Source organism: Oncorhynchus keta, chromosome 2 (genome assembly GCF_023373465.1).
Source record: "Oncorhynchus keta strain PuntledgeMale-10-30-2019 chromosome 2, Oket_V2, whole genome shotgun sequence".
NCBI lineage: Eukaryota > Metazoa > Chordata > Actinopteri > Salmoniformes > Salmonidae > Oncorhynchus > Oncorhynchus keta.
This window is the reverse complement of record NC_068422.1, coordinates 65,573,001-65,592,062: the sequence shown is the minus strand read 5'-3', so window position 1 is coordinate 65,592,062 and position 19,062 is coordinate 65,573,001. Positions and strand designations below refer to the sequence as shown.

The 19,062-nt window shown below is 46.5% G+C and overlaps 1 protein-coding gene across 2 annotated transcripts in view; it reads right to left on the bottom strand.

Moving 5' to 3' along the window:
• The window catches only part of LOC118358910 (amyloid-beta A4 precursor protein-binding family A member 2-like), an 84,299-nt gene that overhangs the window by 47,876 nt on the left and 17,361 nt on the right, over nucleotides 1–19,062 (bottom strand). For both annotated transcript variants that reach the window (XM_035736921.2, XM_035736924.2), the window contains exon 2: nucleotides 14,421–14,469. The gene's annotated coding sequence lies outside the window, so the exon portion shown is untranslated. The remainder of the gene's footprint in view (nucleotides 1–14,420; nucleotides 14,470–19,062) is intronic.

Below are 19,062 nucleotides of genomic sequence, written 5' to 3'. Positions count from 1 at the left end.
CTGGCTACTCTCCTCTGGGAAATTCAGGATGGTAACAGAGGACTTTCTCTGAAAATCGATAAGAAATCGGCTGAACTCCATTCTTCCATTGACGACCTGAAATCCTCCATGAATGATCTCCTTTTGAGAACGACTGAGGCAGAGCTGCGCATTAGCACAGTTGAAGATACCATCGCTAGACATGACCAGGTCTTGACACAACTGCAAAAGGACAATGCCTACCTCAAAAACAAAGTAGATCAGATGGAGAACCAGAGTAGACGTAGTAATATCCGTGTGGTGGGATTGAAAGAGGACAGCGAGGGCAGTGATCCGGTCCGTTTCTTCACTCAATGGATCCCGGAGGTCCTAGGCATAACCAACTTCACCAAGCCGCTGGAAATCGAACGCGCCCACAGAACATCAGTGCCGAAACCCTGGCCAGATGAGCCCCCACGAGCCATCCTGATCAGGTTCCTCCGTTTCCAAGACAGAGAGAAGATACTGCAACTCGCAAGAGCCAAAGGGGACATCGCCATCGATGGAAAGAGGGTCAGCCTTTTCCCAGATATGAGCGCGGATCTCGCCAGACGCCGCAAGCAGTTCAGACCTGCCGCCAAAGCACTGAAGGAGAAGAACATCACCGGCTACCTCATCCACCCTGCGCGGATGAAAGTTCAGTACAAAGGCCGAAGCCATCTCTTCAACACACCGGGAGAAGTGCACACTTTTCTCAAAGAACTGAGCAACGTCTGAGTCTGAGCCAGGACGGTCTCTCTGGGGGATAAAATGCAGTTCGTTTGTTTTCTCCTATCCGGATTGAACTGCTGGTATCTCCCGGTCACTTTAATTGATTTGTACATTTTCAACTAACCGTATCTTCCCGGGGTGAGTTCTATTACATTTACAGGAGAGTATATTTTGGTTTAGTCCATATCTACTGGGCGAAGCAATAAGTGGGTTTAGGCCCACTGCTTTCCCCCTCATTTATGTTAATCTTTCGTAAAGAGACTCAAGCAGCCCTTACCGTGGGCAGTAAATATTCAGCAATAAATATCTATTCAGAACGTTTGTTTTCAATTTAGAGAGCTCGCAGGTTTTAGTTTACGCCAAGGTTTAGCTAGTAAGAGCAAGATGGAAAGCGAGCAGCAACGTATCTCTACAAGTGTATTCATGTTTGATTGTTGGGACTGTTGTTCTAGTCTGACAATCGGGGTGGGTGGGATTTTTATTATTATTTTTATCTTCCTTTTTTGTATGTTTATTGTTTCCTTCTTAAAGAGACACACAGGTCACGTTTGTGCTCAAACCAAAGTTGAAACATTTCCTAATTATCTGCATATGATAGATTTCTATTCAGTTACATATTTGAAACCCAACCTATGCTTAATCCACTAAAATATGTCACATTCAACGTAAAAGGTTTTAACAGCCCAATTAAAAGGAAAAGAGTCTATACATACCTTAAGAAATTAAAGGCTGACATTGTGTTTTTACAAGAAACACATCTTACAGCCAGTGAACACAAGAAATTGAAGAGGGAATGGGTAGGACAAGTTTTTGCATCCTCTTTTAACTCCAAAGCAAGAGGAACTGCAATTTTGTATAGTAGACACATCCCCTTCTGCGTCAACAACACCATCTCTGATCCCTCTGGCAGGTTTGTTTTGGTGCAGGGGCATATGTTTTCAGAGTCTTGGACCCTGCTCCTAACTTCGATAACCATATGTTTATTCAGAATGTCTTCCTTCAGGTTGCTCAAGCACCACCAGGATGGCTACTGGTTGGAGGAGATTTACATTTTTGCTTAGATACAGTTCTTGATAGGTCTTCTGATAAACCCTCACTTCTTACCAAAGCCGGCAAGCTCACCATGTCATTCATGAAAGATCTCAATTTACTAGACTTCTGGAGACAGTTGCACCCACAGGATAGGGACTACTCTTTTTATTCACACCCACACAAGACACACACACGCATAGATAACTTTTTACTTTCGACACAACTGTTTCATAGAGTGTTAGATGTCGAGTATCTCCCCAGATTGCTTAGTGACCATTCTCCTCTGGTATTATCAATCTCCATTCCTACCAAGGTAAATGGAGCATATAGATGGAGACTAAATTCTACACTTCTAAAGCAACCTGAATTTTGTGCATTCATCAAAGAGCAGATCGATATTTTTACAATGACAAACAAACCCTCTGCTCCTGACAGCTTCATTCTTTGGGACACATTGAAGGCCTACCTGAGGGGACAGATTATTTCCTATAGTAAAGGGCTGAAGAAAAAACACGGTGCGGAACTGAGTGCTCTTGAATCTGAAATCTCCGAGCTAGAGAAAACCTACCAAAGAGGCCCGACTAAAGATCTATACAGGCTTTTGGAAAATAAAAAACTTAAATATAATATTCTGAACACATATCAAGCTGAGAGGGCCACCACTAAATCAAAACAGCGTTATTATGAGCTTGGAGAGAAAGCTCACAAAGTATTGGCATGGCAACTGAAAGCAGAGGAAAGTAAGAGGACAATTAATGCCATAGAAACTCTCAAAGAGATATCTTTCGACCCTACTGAAATTAATAATACTTTTAAGAAATACTATGAAGACCTCTACACTTCCCAATCAAGTGATGATCTATCAGAGATAGACTCCTTTCTCTCCTCTCTCAACCTCCCACGCCTGTCAGGGGAAGACAGCGAGCACCTGAGTGAACACTTCTCAGTCCCTGAATTGTTGGAGGCCATTAAATCCTTACCTTCTAATAAATCTCCTGGGGAGGATGGCTTCCCTCCAGAGTTCTATAAAGAATTTAGGGAGCTGTTGGTCCCCTACCTTATGGAGGTACTTAAAAAAGCCAGAGAAGACAACTGCTTTCCAGAGTCCTTCTCTCAAGCAGTGATTACTGTAATCCACAAGAAAGGGAAAAACCCGCTAAAGTGTGCCTCCTATAGACCAATCTCTCTCCTTAACACAGATTGTAAACTGGTCACCAAGATGCTATCTAAGAGACTGGAGTCATGTCTTCCCCTGTTGGTCAACCCAGATCAGACTGGCTTCATAATTAATAGATTGTCCTCCAATAATCTCAGAAGGTTCTTTGATATAATTCACCTTGCTAACAAAAACAAAATACCTGGTGTCGCAGTCTCCCTCGACGCTGAAAATGCCTTTGATAGGGTTGAATGACCATACCTCTTTCGCGTCTTGGAAAAGTTTGGTTTAGGTACAGTGTTTGTAAATTTGATAAAAATCACTCTACAAATCTCCTAAAGCTAGGATTGCTACCAATGGGATTACTTCCTCCTCTTTCCCTCTTTATAGGGGGAACAGACAAGGTTGCCCAATTAGCCCCCACCTCTTTGCCCTCGCCATCGAACCGTTGGCTGAGGCTATTAGAACGTGCCCTGACATACATGGCTTTGAGGTGGGCCCCCATACCCATAAATTATCACTCTTTGCGGACGACCTTATCTTATTCCTAACAAACCCAGAACACTCCCTCTCTCACTTGCAGATCCTACTACAGTGTTTCTACCATTCTAAATTCCAAGCATCTGCCTCTAACCCTAGGAAGCTCTTTGCCACCTTCTCCTCCCTCCTGAATCCTCCCCCCTCCTCCCTCTCTGCAGATGACTTCGTCAACCATTTTGAAAAGAAGGTCGACGACATCCGATCCTCGTTTGCTAAGTCAAACGACACCGCTGGTTCTGCTCACACTGCCCTACCCTATGCTCTGACCTCTTTCTCCCCTCTCTCTCCAGATGAAATCTCGCGTCTTGTGACGGCCGGCCGCCCAACAACCTGCCCGCTTGACCCTATCCCCTCCTCTCTTCTCCAGACCATTTTCGGAGACCTTCTCCCTTACCTCACCTCGCTCATCAACTCATCCCTGACCGCTGGCTACGTCCCTCCCGTCTTCAAGAGAGCGAGAGTTGCACCCCTTCTGAAAAAACCTACACTCGATCCCTCCGATGTCAACAACTACAGACCAGTATCCCTTCTCTCTTTTCTCTCAAAACTCTTGAGCGTGCCGTCCTTGGCCAGCTCTACCGCTATCTCTCTCAGAATGACCTTCTTGATCCAAATCAGTCAGGTTTCAAGACTAGTCATTCAACTGAGACTGCTCTTCTCTGTATCACGGAGGCGCTCCGCACTGCTAAAGCTAACTCTCTCTCTCTGCTCTCATCCTTCTAGACCTATCGGCTGCCTTCGATACTGTGAACCATCAGATCCTCCTCTCCACCCTCTCCGAGTTGGGCATCTCCCGGCGCGGCCCACGCTTGGATTGCGTCCTACCTGACAGGTCGCTCCTACCAGGTGGCGTGGCTCTGTCTCCTCACCACGCGCTCTCACCACTGGTGTCCCCCAGGGCTCTGTTCTAGGCCCTCTCTTATTCTCGCTATACACCAAGTCACTTGGCTCTGTCATAACCTCACATGGTCTCTCCTATCATTGCTATGCAGACGACACACAATTAATCTTCTCCTTTCTGATGACCAGGTGGCGAATCGCATCTCTGCATGTCTGGCAGACATATCAGTGTGGATGACGGATCACCACCTCAAGCTGAACCTCAGCAAGACGGAGCTCCTCTTCCTCCCGGGGAAGGACTGCCCGTTCCATGATCTCGCCATCACGGTTGACAACTCCATTGTGTCCTCCTCCCAGAGCGCTAAGAACCTTGGCGTGATCCTGGACAACACCCTGACGTTCTCAACTAACATCAAGGCGGTGTCCAGTTCCTGTAGGTTCATGCTCTACAACATCCGCAGAGTACGACCCTGCCTCACACAGGAAGCGGCGCAGGTCCTAATCCAGGCACTTGTCATCTCCCGTCTTGATTACTGCAACTCGCTGTTGGCTGGGCTCCCTGCCTGTGCCATTAAACCCCTACAACTCATCCAGAACGCCGCAGCCCGTCTGGTGTTCAACCTTCCCAAGTTCTCTCACGTCACCCCGCTCCTCCGCTCTCCCACTGGCTTCCAGTTGAAGCTCGCATCCGCTACAAGACCATGGTGCTTGCCTACGGAGCTGTGAGGGGAACGGCACCTCAGTACCTCCAGGCTCTGATCAGGCCCTACACCCAAACAAGGGCACTGCGTTCATCCACCTCTGGCCTGCTCGCCTCCCTACCACTGAGGAAGTACAGTTCCCGCTCAGCCCAGTCAAAACTGTTCGCTGCTCTGGCCCCCAATGGTGGAACAAACTCCCTCACGACGCCAGGACAGCGGAGTCAATCACCACCTTCCGGAGACACCTGAAACCCCACCTCTTCAAGGAATACCTAGGATAGGGTAAGTAGGGTAAAGTAATCCTTCTCACCCCCCAAAAAAGATTTAGATGCAAGTGGCTGTTCCACTGGATGTCATAAGGTGTATGCACCAATTTGTAAGTCGCTCTGGATAAGAGCGTCTGCTAAATGACTTAAATGTAAATGTAAATGTAAATGTTATAGTTCTTTCTCTAGATATAAGGTCAATCTCGATAAAAGCGAAATCTTACCGTTGTCTGTCTTTGACCATCATTACCATCAAGCACAAGTTTCCTTTTAGATGGTCGCCTATGGGCTTCACATATTTGGGCATAATGGTGGATGGTAATCTGAACAACCTCTATAAACTCAATCTGGCCAGTTTGTTGCAAAAGGTGGAGGTTGACCTTGTAAATGGATGGACTTACCTCTCACTCTACTGGGTAGAATCAATGTAATTAAAATGAATGTCCTGCCCAGGTTTCTATATCTGTTTCATTCTCTCCCTATCCCTGTTCCCGCAGCATTTTTTTCCTCTCTCGACAAGCTGACCAGACGGTTTATCTGGCACGGCAAAACCCCTAGGGTTGGCCTGGATAAACTGACCCTTGATTACAGTCAAGGGGGCTTAAACCTCCCCAATTTTAGAATGTACTACTGGGCTGCAGTCTAGGTTTCTGGCTCAGAGGTTTGACAATGGTCCCTCTCCTCATGGTTGAACATTGAAAAGCTTCACTGGGGCAGACAACCCTTTAATCATACATTCTGTCCTGGCATGGTGCAAACTGCATGAGCTGTTCGGACGAGGGGGATTCCTTTCCCCCTAAAACCCCTTTATGGAACAATAGATTGATCCCTATGTTTTCCAGAATAGTAACTTTAGACCATGGTCTGATAAGGGGATCACTCTTCTGGAACATTGTTACGAGGAGGGAGTTCTTATGTCTTTTGATCAGCTGAAACAGAAATACCACTTGCCTAACAGGGACTTCTTTAGCTACTTACAACTATGAAACTTTATTAGGGTGACTCTCAAGGGACAATGGAACCTACCTAAGATGTCACCTATTGAACAACTCTGCCACGCAGACCAACCACTGTTCAAGACCATTTCCCGTGTTTACAATGCTCTTATGTCAGGACTAACACTGCCTGGGCTAGATAAACCCCGACTTAGATGGGGAGAGATCTGGGTATTGATCTTGATGAGGATCTATGGAGTGACCTATGCAGGGATGGGGTTACATCCACATTAAACTCCAGATACAGACTGATCCAGTTTAATTTCCTCCATCAGCTCTATATCACCCCATCTAGACTGCACAGGTTCAACCCAGATATCTCCTCCCTATGTTTTAGATGTGGCTCAGATGAAGGAACATTCTCCATTCCACTTGGCAGTGTTCAAAAATACACGGTTTCTGGCAGGGGTATGCGATACCATATCCTCAATTCACGGGGTTGCATTCCCTTTAGACCCGGAGGTCTGTCTACTGGGTAACTTTACTAACACCAATCTTAGGCAAAGCCATACTATAAAGCTAACAGAAATATTGCTAGCGATTGCCAAGAAATGTATTGCCTTGAAATGGAAATTGGATTCCTCCCTGCCAGTTGCAATGTGGCTTTCGGAAGTTAATAGTTGTATCCCTTTGGAGAAAATCACTTACTGCTTGAGGAATAAGTTAAAGACATTTTTACAGAATTTGGCAACCTTTTATTGACTAAATGGAAAATCTCCCCCACATCTCATTGATTGAATCTATATATAATCCTCACATGTTTCACACGTAATGTATATTATGTGGCCTACGGCAGGTGATCCAATGTCTCGTTATTTCTTTTTATATATTTTAAATGTTTTATTATTGTATGTTTGTTTATATAACTATAATTATCATTTATTTTTGTTACGTTCGTCTGTTACTGTCACTTTGTCCTATCGTTGTCTAATATCTTTTCACTTTTGTTTTGAATGTTCGTAATTGGAAAATGCAAAATATTATTATTATTATTATTATTTTAAAAGCACCAGTCGTGGTCTCCTTACATTCAACTAGTTGTTGAATGTATGGAGCCCAATACCATGGAGGAGTTTAGAAGGTAGGAACACGCTCAAACTTGTATTCTATAGGCTGGGATCCACACTATGCATGTAGCTGTTGTAAGTGCGCATTTTCACTGGCTGTCCACTGGTCGCAAAACAATGATTGATAGGCAGCTTAAACGTCTTAATTTCAACCATTATTGGGATAAAATACACCAACAGTTCCTTCAGAAAGTATTTAGACCCTTTGACTTTTTCCACATTTTGTTACATTACAGCCTTATTCTAAAATGGATTAAATTTTTTTTTAAATCCTCAGCAATCTACCTACAATACCCCATAATGACAAAGAAAACAGGTTTTTAGAAATACCTTATTTACATAAGTATTCAGACCCTTTGCTATGAGACTCAAAATTGAGCTCAGGTACATCCTGTTTCCATTGATCATCCTTGAGATGTTTCTACAACTTGATTGGAGTCCACCTGTGGAAAATTCAATTGATTTTACATGATTTGGAAAGGCACACACCTGTCTATATAAGGTTCCACAGTTGACAGAGCAAGCCATGAGTTTGAAGGGATTATCCGTAAAGAGACAGGATTATATCGAGGCACAGATCTGGGGGAGGATACCAAAACATTTTTGCAGCATTGAAGGTCTCCAGAACACATTGGCCTCCATCGTTCATAAATGGAAAGAAGTGGTGAACCACAAGACTCTTCCTAGAGCTGGCCAAACTGAGCAATCGGGGAGAAGGGTCTTGGTCAGGGAGGTGACCAAGAACCTGATGGTCACTCTGACAGAGCTCCGGAGTTCCTCTGTGAGATGGGAGAACCTTCCAGAAGGACAACCATCTCTGCAGCACTCCACCAATCAGGCCTTTATTGTAGAGTGACCAGAAGGAAGCCACTCCTCAGTAAAAATGCACATGACAGCCCGCTTGGAGTTTGCCAAAAGGCACTTAAAGACTCTCAGACCATGAGAAACAAGATTCTCTGGTCTGATAAAACCAAGATTGAACTATTTTGCCTGAATGCCAAGCATCCCTATGGTGAAGCATGGTGCAGGCAGCATCATGTTGTGGGGATGTTTTTCAGCGGCAGGGACTGGGAGACTAGTCAGGAAAGACAAACAGAGCAAAATACAGAGATATCCTTGATGAAAACCTGCTCCAGAGCACTCAGGACCTCAGACTGGTGTGAAAGGTTCACCTTCCAACAGAACCACGCAGGAGTGGCTTCAGGACGAGTTCGCCAGAGCCCGGACTTGAACCCAATCAAACATCTCTGGAGAAACCTGAAAATAGCTGTCCAGCAACGCTCCCCATCCAATCTGAGAGAGCTTGATCAGCAGAGAATAATGGGAGAAACTCCCAAAATACAGGTGTGCTGTATTTTGTAAAAGCCAAAGGTGCTTTTACAAAGGGTCTGATATTTTGTGTGTAGATTGCTGAGGGGGAAAAAACAATTTAATACATTTTAGAAGGCTGTAACCTAACAAAATGTGGAAGAATTCAAGGGGTCTGAATACTTTCCAAAGGCACTGAATACATTTGTGCACAGCCATCCACAATCTGTAAGGTGTAAATAGCTAAATGAGAGCCACTGCCAGCTAGCCTACTTCAGCAGTACTGTATCATTTTAATCATTTTAGTCAATAAGATTCTTGCTACGTAAGCTTAACTTTCTGAACATTCGAGACGTGTAGTCTACTTGTCATTCCAATCTCCTTGCATTAGCGTAGCCTCTTCTGTAGCCTGTCAACTATGTGTCTGTCTATCCCTGTTCTCTCCTCTCTGCACAGACCATACAAACGCTCCACACCGCGTGGCCGCGTCCTAATCTGGTGGTCCCAGCGCGCACGACCCACGTGGAGTTCCAGGTCTCCGGTAGCCTCTGGAACTGCCGATCTGCGGCCAACAAGGCAGAGTTCATCTCAGCCTATGCCTCCCTCCAGTCCCTCGACTTCTTGGCACTGACGGAAACATGGATCACCACAGATAACACTGCTACTCCTACTGCTCTCTCTTCGTCCGCCCACGTGTTCTCGCACACCCCGAGAGCTTCTGGTCAGCGGGGTGGTGGCACCGGGATCCTCATCTCTCCCAAGTGGTCATTCTCTCTTTCTCCCCTTACCCATCTGTCTATCGCCTCCTTTGAATTTCATGCTGTCACAGTTACCAGCCCTTTCAAGCTTAACATCCTTATCATTTATCGCCCTCCAGGTCCCCTCTGAGAGTTCATCAATGAGCTTGATGCCTTGATAAGCTCCTTTCCTGAGGACGGCTCACCTCTCACAGTTCTGGGCGACTAACCTCCCCACGTCTACCTTTGACTCATTCCTCTCTGCCTCCTTCTTTCCACTCCTTTCCTCTTTTGACCTCACCCTCTCACCTTCCCCCCTACTCACAAGGCAGGCAATACGCTCGACCTCATCTTTACTAGATGCTGTTCTTCCACTAACCTCTTTGCAACTCCCCTCCAAGTCTCCGACCACTACCTTGTATCCTTTTCCCTCTCGCTCTCATCCAATACTTCCCACACTGCCCCTACTCGGATGGTATCGCGCCGTCCCAACCTTCGCTCTCTCCCCCCTATCTACTCTCTCCTCTTCCATCCTATCATCTCTTCCCTCTGCTCAAACCTTCTCCAACCTATCTCCTGATTCTGCCTCCTCAACCCTCCTCTCCTCCCTTTCTGCATCCTTTGACTCTCTATGTCCCCTATCTTCCAGGCCGGCTCGGTCCTCCCCTCCCGCTCCGTGGCTCGACGACTCATTGCGAGCTCACAGAACAGGGCTCCGGGCAGCCGGCGGAAATGGAGGAAAACTCGCCTCCCTGCGGACCTGGCATCCTTTCACTCCCTCCTCTCTACATTTTCCTCCTCTGTCTCTGCTGCTAAAGCCACTTTCTACCACTCTAAATTCCAAGCATCTGCCTCTAACCCTAGGAGAGCATCTGCCTCTAACCCCACCTTCTCCTCCCTCCTGAATCCTCCTCCCCCTCCCCCCTCCTCCTCTCTGCAGATGACTTCGTCAACCATTTTGAAAAGAAGGTCGACGACATCCGATCCTCGTTTGCTAAGTCAAACGACACCGCTGGTTCTGCTCACACTGCCCTACCCTGTGCTCTGACCTCTTTCTCCCCTCTCTCCAGATGAAATCTCGCGTCTTGTGACGGCCGGCCGCCCAACAACCTGCCCGCTCGACCCTATCCCCTCCTCTCTTCTCCAGACCATTTCCGGAGACCTTCTCCCTTACCTCACCTCGCTCATCAACTCATCCCTGACCGCTGGCTACGTCCCTTCCGTCTTCAAGAGAGCGAGAGTTGCACCCCTTCTGAAAAAACCTACACTCGATCCCTCCGATGTCAACAACTACAGACCAGTATCCCTTCTTTCTTTTCTCTCCAAAACTCTTGAACGTGCCGTCCTTGGCCAGCTCTCCCGCTATCTCTCTCAGAATGACCTTCTTGATCCAAATCAGTCAGGTTTCAAGACTAGTCATTCAACTGAGACTGCTCTTCTCTGTATCACGGAAGCGCTCCGCACTGCTAAAGCTAACTCTCTCTCCTCTGCTCTCATCCTTCTAGACCTATCGGCTGCCTTCGATACTGTGAACCATCAGATCCTCCTCTCCACCCTCTCCGAGTTGGGCATCTCCGGCGCGGCCCACGCTTGGATTGCGTCCTACCTGACAGGTCGCTCCTACCAGGTGGCGTGGCGAGAATCTGTCTCCTCACCACGCGCTCTCACCACTGGTGTCCCCCAGGGCTCCGTTCTAGGCCCTCTCCTATTCTCGCTATACACCAAGTCACTTGGCTCTGTCATAACCTCACATGGTCTCTCCTATCATTGCTATGCAGACGACACACAATTAATCTTCTCCTTTCCCCCTTCTGATGACCAGGTGGCGAATCGCATCTCTGCATGTCTGGCAGACATATCAGTGTGGATGACGGATCACCACCTCAAGCTGAACCTCGGCAAGAGGGAGCTGCTCTTCCTCCCGGGGAAGGACTGCCCGTTCCATGATCTCGCCATCACGGTTGACAACTCCATTGTGTCCTCCTCCCAGAGCGCTAAGAACCTTGGCGTGATCCTGGACAACACCCTGTCGTTCTCAACTAACATCAAGGCGGTGGCCCGTTCCTGTAGGTTCAGGCTCTACAACATCCGCAGAGTACGACCCTGCCTCACACAGGAAGCGGCGCAGGTCCTAATCCAGGCACTTGTCATCTCCCGTCTGGATTACTGCAACTCGCTGTTGGCTGGGCTCCCTGCCTGTGCCATTAAACCCCTACAACTCATCCAGAACGCCGCAGCCCGTCTGGTGTTCAACCTTCCCAAGTTCTCTCACGTCACCCCGCTCCTCCGCTCTCTCCACTGGCTTCCAGTTGAAGCTCGCATCCGCTACAAGACCATGGTGCTTGCCTACGGAGCTGTGAGGGGAACGGCACCTCAGTACCTCCAGGCTCTGATCAGGCCCTACACCCAAACAAGGGCACTGCGTTCATTCACCTCTGGCCTGCTCGCCTCCCTACCACTGAGGAAGTACAGTTCCCGCTCAGCCCAGTCAAAACTGTTCGCTGCTCTGGCCCCCCAATGGTGGAACAAACTCCCTCACGACGCCAGGACAGCGGAGTCAATCACCACCTTCCGGAGACACCTGAAACCCCACCTCTTTAAGGAATACCTAGGATAGGATAAAGTAATCCTTCTCACCACCCCCCTTAAAAAGATTTAGATCCACTATTGTAAAGTGGCTGTTCCACTGGATGTCATAAGGTGAATGCACCAATTTGTAAGTCGCTCTGGATAAGAGCGTCTGCTAAATGACTTAAATGTAAATGAGAGAGCAGCAGTGTGATTCACATCAATATGTAGATATCAATAACAAGTGATATCCGTATCGCCCTCTAGGCTACAGCACTGCTGTCATCCTTACCTCCAAGCGTTTATTCTAGTTGGATAATCTTTGGATACCGATAGCAGTCGCACCATTGGAAGACATAGCTTGGACTGTAGCCTAAAAAGGCCTATTCCTGCCCTTCTCCCACGATCCATCAAATGCATTTGGTGTGTCATCATAGTGGTCCATGACTTGTGGTCAGATTCGCTCAGGCGGAACAAACTTTAAATCCTTTTTTCCATGCTTTTTTCAACACCCTGTATGAATTTGTAAATAATCCTAGAAGTAATCATCGTTTTTCAAAAGTATCTATAATCTGATTACAATATTTTTGCTGGTAAAGTAATGGATTAGGTCGTTTTTGTTTGTGTGCATGTAATGGATGTAATCCATTACTACCCAACCCGATGGTATGTCATCACTAATGGCAAGACTAGTGATGTTGTGAGGCATGAAGCCGAGCCAAACTGGCTAACCGTCGTTCTGTCAAGGGCATGTTAATCGAAAGCTAAGTGATACTTAAACAGATGTGAACGTTTCATTCCATCCCTGGCACAATATTGTGCCAGCTCAAACACTCCTTGGCCAATCTGCAAGCAGGACCACAATCAGAGTTTGTTCTGTTTTTCACCTCTGTGGGTATGACTGCAGTATGTTTGAATAATGTATATGATATGTGTTACAAAAGGGAAAATATAATATCTAGCAGCATTTCTATAACATATTTTACAATGCAAATGTATCCATTTACAATTTTATGAAATGACAATAACATACAGGATTTCAATGACAATAACATATTTCCTCCTCCTAGAGGTGTCTCACCTACTATTGTCACTTCTCTGCTCTGACAGAAACAGAGTACACATCAACATGGTGCTTCTTCTTCCTATACCATATGGAACTACTCTTGAAATGAATTGTCACATCATGAGAAGAAGAACGGCAGCTGACTTCGCCTGAAGACTCAAACGGAATTTTTCCACTGCTCTGTTTGCTACATACTTCAGGCCAGAGTCGGCATCGCTGAAGTCGTATGTGGTGACGTCACAGTGAGGGGTGTCGTACTCTCTAACCATTCAGAGTATCAGAGCCAACGACACATTTTCAAAACGCCGCTTTACCCATGTGTGTTCTGGCTCTGGCCCAACCCACTGGATTCTGGGACCAATCAGAATGGTCAGAACGTGTTTGCGTTCTTGAAAACGCCTGGGAGGTACTCCGATCCAGACTCATTGCGGAGAAGAAAATAAAGTCCGTTGGCGTGGTGTAACGTTTGCCCAGAGCAAGGAGGTTGGGTAGCCAGGCAGATATAGAGTACTGTATAGCTGACATGATCTCTGTCTACCTCATTGCTTGAGCAGTTCAGTTATTGCACATTCTGTTTAATGACACAAAAGCCTTATGCTGCTATGGTCCTACTCACACCATGAGATACTAATATGATGATTGGATGTTTGAGCGTCTGAATGCCAAGTTAAAAGGTCTAGCAGCTGTAATACCACAGTCACCCACGACTCCCACTGTGAAGTGACCTGCAAGGCTACCGACTGGCAGCTTGGTCCTCTCCTCTAAAAAAATGGAGCTGTTGCTCAGTCTATCTCAAAGGATGGCTGTGTATAAATATTCCAGCTGAAGATGAATAGGTGATGAGGAGAGGGTTGCCTTAAAGAGGTTCACATCATTTTGAGTTGCTCAACTATTATTTTTCTTCTTTCTCCTCGGCCCTACAACGTCTTCAAAGACTTCTCCCACGATACCTCCCTCCTCCTCCTCCATCATTGTGCATCCTCATCTACCCCTCCCTCACACAGTGCTTCCGTGTCAATCTCACACTTCTGTACAGAGAGCCCAGGTGGTCCCAGAGGATGCCCCGTGCCCTACAGGTCTCTCTCACAACAGCAACACATCACATGGTAAACAGCAGGATCATAGGACAGCGATGAGCATTCAAACAGAAAAGACTACAGCACAGAGGAGCCTTGAGTTGAGGTGTGCATAGCTCCGATTAACTAGCTTAAATCGGAACATTCAATGACAGAGGACACGACTAACAACCTTTTTAAAAGCACATTGTCATTGAAATGTGCACCTGATCCCACCTTTCCATCTAATAAAGCCACCTAGTTTAAACAACAGCAACACATCTATAACAACCATGAGAATGAAACACATTAATGCTGGAAAGTCATAACCCCAAACCCCAAATTAGGCATAATACTCACCAATAGCTGTAGGTTGGTGGCTGATGTGGTCTATTTCCCAGGTGCACTCCTGAAACAAAAAGAGTACAAGGCTGAGTATGGTGAAGGGGCAACTTCTTCAGCTCAGACAGTAAAGCCTTGATCTATCACCCCCCTCCTTCCTCAGTCCCTTGGTTATAAAGTAGTCTGGCTTTTGGGCCAAAACAACATCATTACTGCGCCACTCACAGCAAGATTTCCTAATTGGTTTTTAAGCAACACCGCACAAATAAAGATGAGAAGCTCAAAAGGCCCAATCTTAAACAGGAGAGTTAGAGCAGTGAGGACATGTTGACATCACATGCTCTTGGGGTACTTCCTGTCACAGCTGATCAGATCCTCATGCCAATGCACTCAACAAAGAGCACTTTGAGCTTATCACTGGCTTGGAGGGGAGCATCCTGAAAGGAACTGGTATGTCATTAGATTAGCAACAAACCCAAGCACTAACACATTTAAGAGAGGAGAAAAAAAAGTTGTCACTCAGTTTAGTGTGATGTGATTACTGAGTACGGGCTCACAAAGATTCTGATTCATTAAGTAGCTCTATGTTGTTGGCGCCATAATGGGGAGAGGGAGCAGAGATGGAGGGAGGGAGAGAGGCAGAAAGGGAGGGTGGGAAGGAAAGAGGGGGGTTGCCAATTGAGACAGGCAGCACAGGAAGAGGATGCTGCTGCTTGACTGTACTCTCTCTCTCTCTCACACACATAATGCTCTCTCTTTTAGGAACACACCTCCCTCTGGCCAGATGTTTTCTGCATGATAAGCCTTGTGCCGACACATCCTTCCTCCCCTCAAGGCTTCAGGTGGCAGTGGAAGTGATTTGCACATTGTATTGTTACCAAGACTCATTTGGACACGCCAACCTCGCTGAAGAGATTCCTTACACTAATCATGGCTAACACCACAGCACAGAGATGGTAATGTTATCTTACCACATCTTCCTATCCAGAGATAGCTTCTGTTCGTGCTCAGGCTGGAGTGCTGATTAAAGCTTGGCTGCTTCTTTGATGTCCTAAAACAGCCTGTCTCACTTTACCAACATCAGCTGATACTGAAGGGGAGAGATGCTTCAAAGTAAAACAACACAAGGGCAAACAAGACTGATCCCCTGGGCCCTCAGTGTGAAGTGATAGAATTGTTTTCTGGGGTGTTTGCCTCCATCTCGGATACAGAAGGATAAGGGCATAGGCTTACTGCATTCTAACAAGTCGCATTCTACTTTTCCTTCCAGGAGAGGTTGCCATCGGCAGCTAAACTCAGTCTGGGTGGAAACAGGGCAGATTCTCCCGCAAATCTAGACAGATGACTGGAGTCACAAGCTGTGCCCGTCCAGCCAGTGTAAATCTCAGCCCCACATCCTCTCTGTGAAGGAACGCTTCCACATCCACATTCCACTCCACAATTAGAGCTGAGAGAGGATCCATCCAGCTTCAGAGGGACAGTTAGTTTGTCAGGGGAGCTGTCAGGGGGAGAGGAGGGAGATGAGGAGAGGAGGGAAGAGAAGGGATGAGGAGAGGAGAGAGGAGAAGGGATGAGGAGAGGAGGGAAGAGAAGGGATGGGGAGAGCCTGCTGACTGCATGGAGACCTGAGTGTCACTCAACGAGCATGTGGGAGATGCCATGACTATAGAGTGCTGATGTTCACTGTCAGCCATCACGGGTCCTCAGGGGCCATGTGGGCCCACTCCTGCTATTAGCCTATGTCAAAACCCCTGGCGCAGTCTGACAGGTGTGCTGGTTAGGAATATTCTAAGTGTTGTTCTGTGCCCCCCTGCCCCCATGGCTGTGCCCAATGGCATTCTTCAGCCATTTTAATTATCAACCATCATTTGGTTTAAGACGGGGTATAAATAAATAATTGTTGCGTGGCACACAGAAAAATCTAATCAAGAAAAATCTAACACATTAGCGCAGCATATCTAAATGCTTAGGAGAACTGATAGAGCCAAAAGAAGCATTGCCAGGTGATAAATATATGAGCAAGTAGCACACAGCTGAACTATCTACCAAACAATGCCCACGTTCCATCTTACGATTAAACTGCTTGAACCAATAGTAAGCAGCGCTGTGCGACTCATCCTCCCAGGGGAAGACACAGAAACCAACCAACTGTGTTTGTTACTGAGAACACAGTGCCAGTTATGAGGCAGAGCAGAATGTAATTTCACCTCCTCTTCAGGTATTTGAAGTTTACCTGGGACATTTCCTCTGGTTTGCTCAACTTCTCAAGGCACAAAACAATCAGCGCGTTTTCTCTGGCGACTGGAATGTGTCCTGCGCTCTCACACACATACAACACAAATACGTGCAAGCATGCAGACACACACACACAGACACACACACTCTCCTTTTCTCAGACAGATAGTGTCAGCAACACCACCGTCTCTCCCGCTCAGCCACGCAGTCACATTGTGCTCTGGCTGCAGTATCATCTCATGCCCTTGGGCTCCGTTTGGTCCCTGAGGCCCCAATCACACTGCAGTACACAACAGCTGCTACTTCTCTGCATAGGACCATTTTGATCAGTCACAGGAGACGCCAACAAATGACACTTGTTCTGTTGATGGGAGGAAAATTACCAACACCTGCAACAACTCACAATCAATCTGCATGCATTGTCTAGAAATAACCAATTACAGTACATTACTGCAATATGAAAAAACAAAGTACTGTGCTAAACTTACAGTATCAGTAGGCCTGTCAAATGGTTACATCTGACATGTGGTGAGAACATACAGCCTCATATAGTAGCTAGCTACATATGTAGGATATTCATTGTATCACTCTTCTGCTGATGAAAATTTCCTGCTCAGCAGGATTATGCAACCTTGCAGTGTACGGTTTTAAAAGGCTTCTAAAGTTTCTAATTTCCACTGAAAAAGGTCAGACTTGATTTGCCCGAATGTAAAATGTATCAACGCCTACAAAAAAATATCTACATTTGTATTTATCTCATGCTTCGTAAACAACAGTTGTGGACTACCAGTAAAATAATTACTTACAGGCCCTTTCCAACAATGCAGAGAGAACGAAAATAGTGACATAATTTAAAAGTAAAACACATAAAGGTATAGACACACAATGAGTAATAATGAGTAACAATAACTTAGCTGTATACAAAACATTAAAAACGTCTCTTTCCATGACATAGGCTGACCAGCTGAATCCAGGTGAAAGCTATGATCCCTTAATGATGTCACTTAATAAATCCACTTCAATCAATGTATAGATGAAGGGGTGGAGACCGGTTAAAGAAGGATTTTTAAGCTTTAAGACAATTGAGACATGGATTGTGTATATGTGCCATTCAGAGGGTGAATGGGCAAGACAAAAGATGGAAGTGTCAAGAACCGGTTTGTGTCAAGAACTGCAATGCTGCTGGGACATCCAGCCAACTTGACACAACTTTGGGAAGCATTAGAGTCAAATATTGGAGTATGTGATGAGTCAAAAACAAGGGTCAATGCAGATAGTTAAATAGATAACCAAATAGCTACCCGGACTAACTATTTAGCAGTCATATGGCTTGGGGGAGGTAGAAGCTGTTCAGGGTCCTGTTAGTTCCAGACTTTGTGCACCGGTACCGCTTGCCGTGCAGTAGCAGAGAGAACAGTCTGTGACATGGGTGGCTGGAGTCTAACACATTTTTTTAGCTTTCATCTGACACACTGAGAGCTCGGCCCCAGTGATGTACTGGGTCGTACACACTACCCTCTGTAGCACCTTGCGGTCGGATGCCAAGCAGTTGCCACACCATGCAGTGATGCAGCCAGTCAATATGTTCTCAATGGTGCAGCTGTAGAACTTTGAGGATCTGAGAGCCCATGAGACATCTTTTGAACCTCCTGAGGAGGAAGAGGCATTGTTGTGCCCTCTTCACAACTGTCTTGGTTCGTTTGGACCATGATAGTTAGTTGGTGATGTGGACAGGAACTTGAAGCTCTCAACCTGCTCCACTACAGCCCTGTCGATGAGAATTGGGGCGTGCTCAGCCCTCTGTTTCCTGTAGTCCACGATGAGCTCCTTTGTCTTACTGACGTTGAGGGAGATGTTGTTGTCCTGGCAGTGTCTCTTACCTCCTCCTCATAGGCTGTCTCATTGTCGTTGGTAATCAGGTCTACCACCATCGTCGGCAAACTTAATGATGGTGTTAAGAGTCATACGCGGCCACGCAGTCATGGGTGAACAAGAAGTACAGGAAGGGCCTTAGCACGCACCCCTGAGAGGCCCCCGTGTTGGGGGTCAGCATGGCAGATGTGTTGTTGCCTGCCCTCACCACCTGTGGGCGTGCCATCAGGAAATCCAGGATCCAGTTGCAGAGGGAGGTGTTCAATCCCAGGGTCCTTAGCTTAGTGAGGAGCTTGGAGGGCATTATGGTGTTGAACGCTGAGCTGTAGTCAATGAACAGCATTCTCACATAGGTGTTCCTTTCGTTCAGGTGGGAAAGGGTCGTATGGAGTGCAATAGAGATTGCGTCATTTGTGGATCTGTTGGGGTGGTATGCAATTGGAATGGGTCCAGGGTGTCTGGGATGATGGTGTTGATGTGAGCCATGACCAGCCTTTCACAGCATTTTATGGCTACAAATGTGAGTGCTACAGGGCGATGGTCATTTAGACAG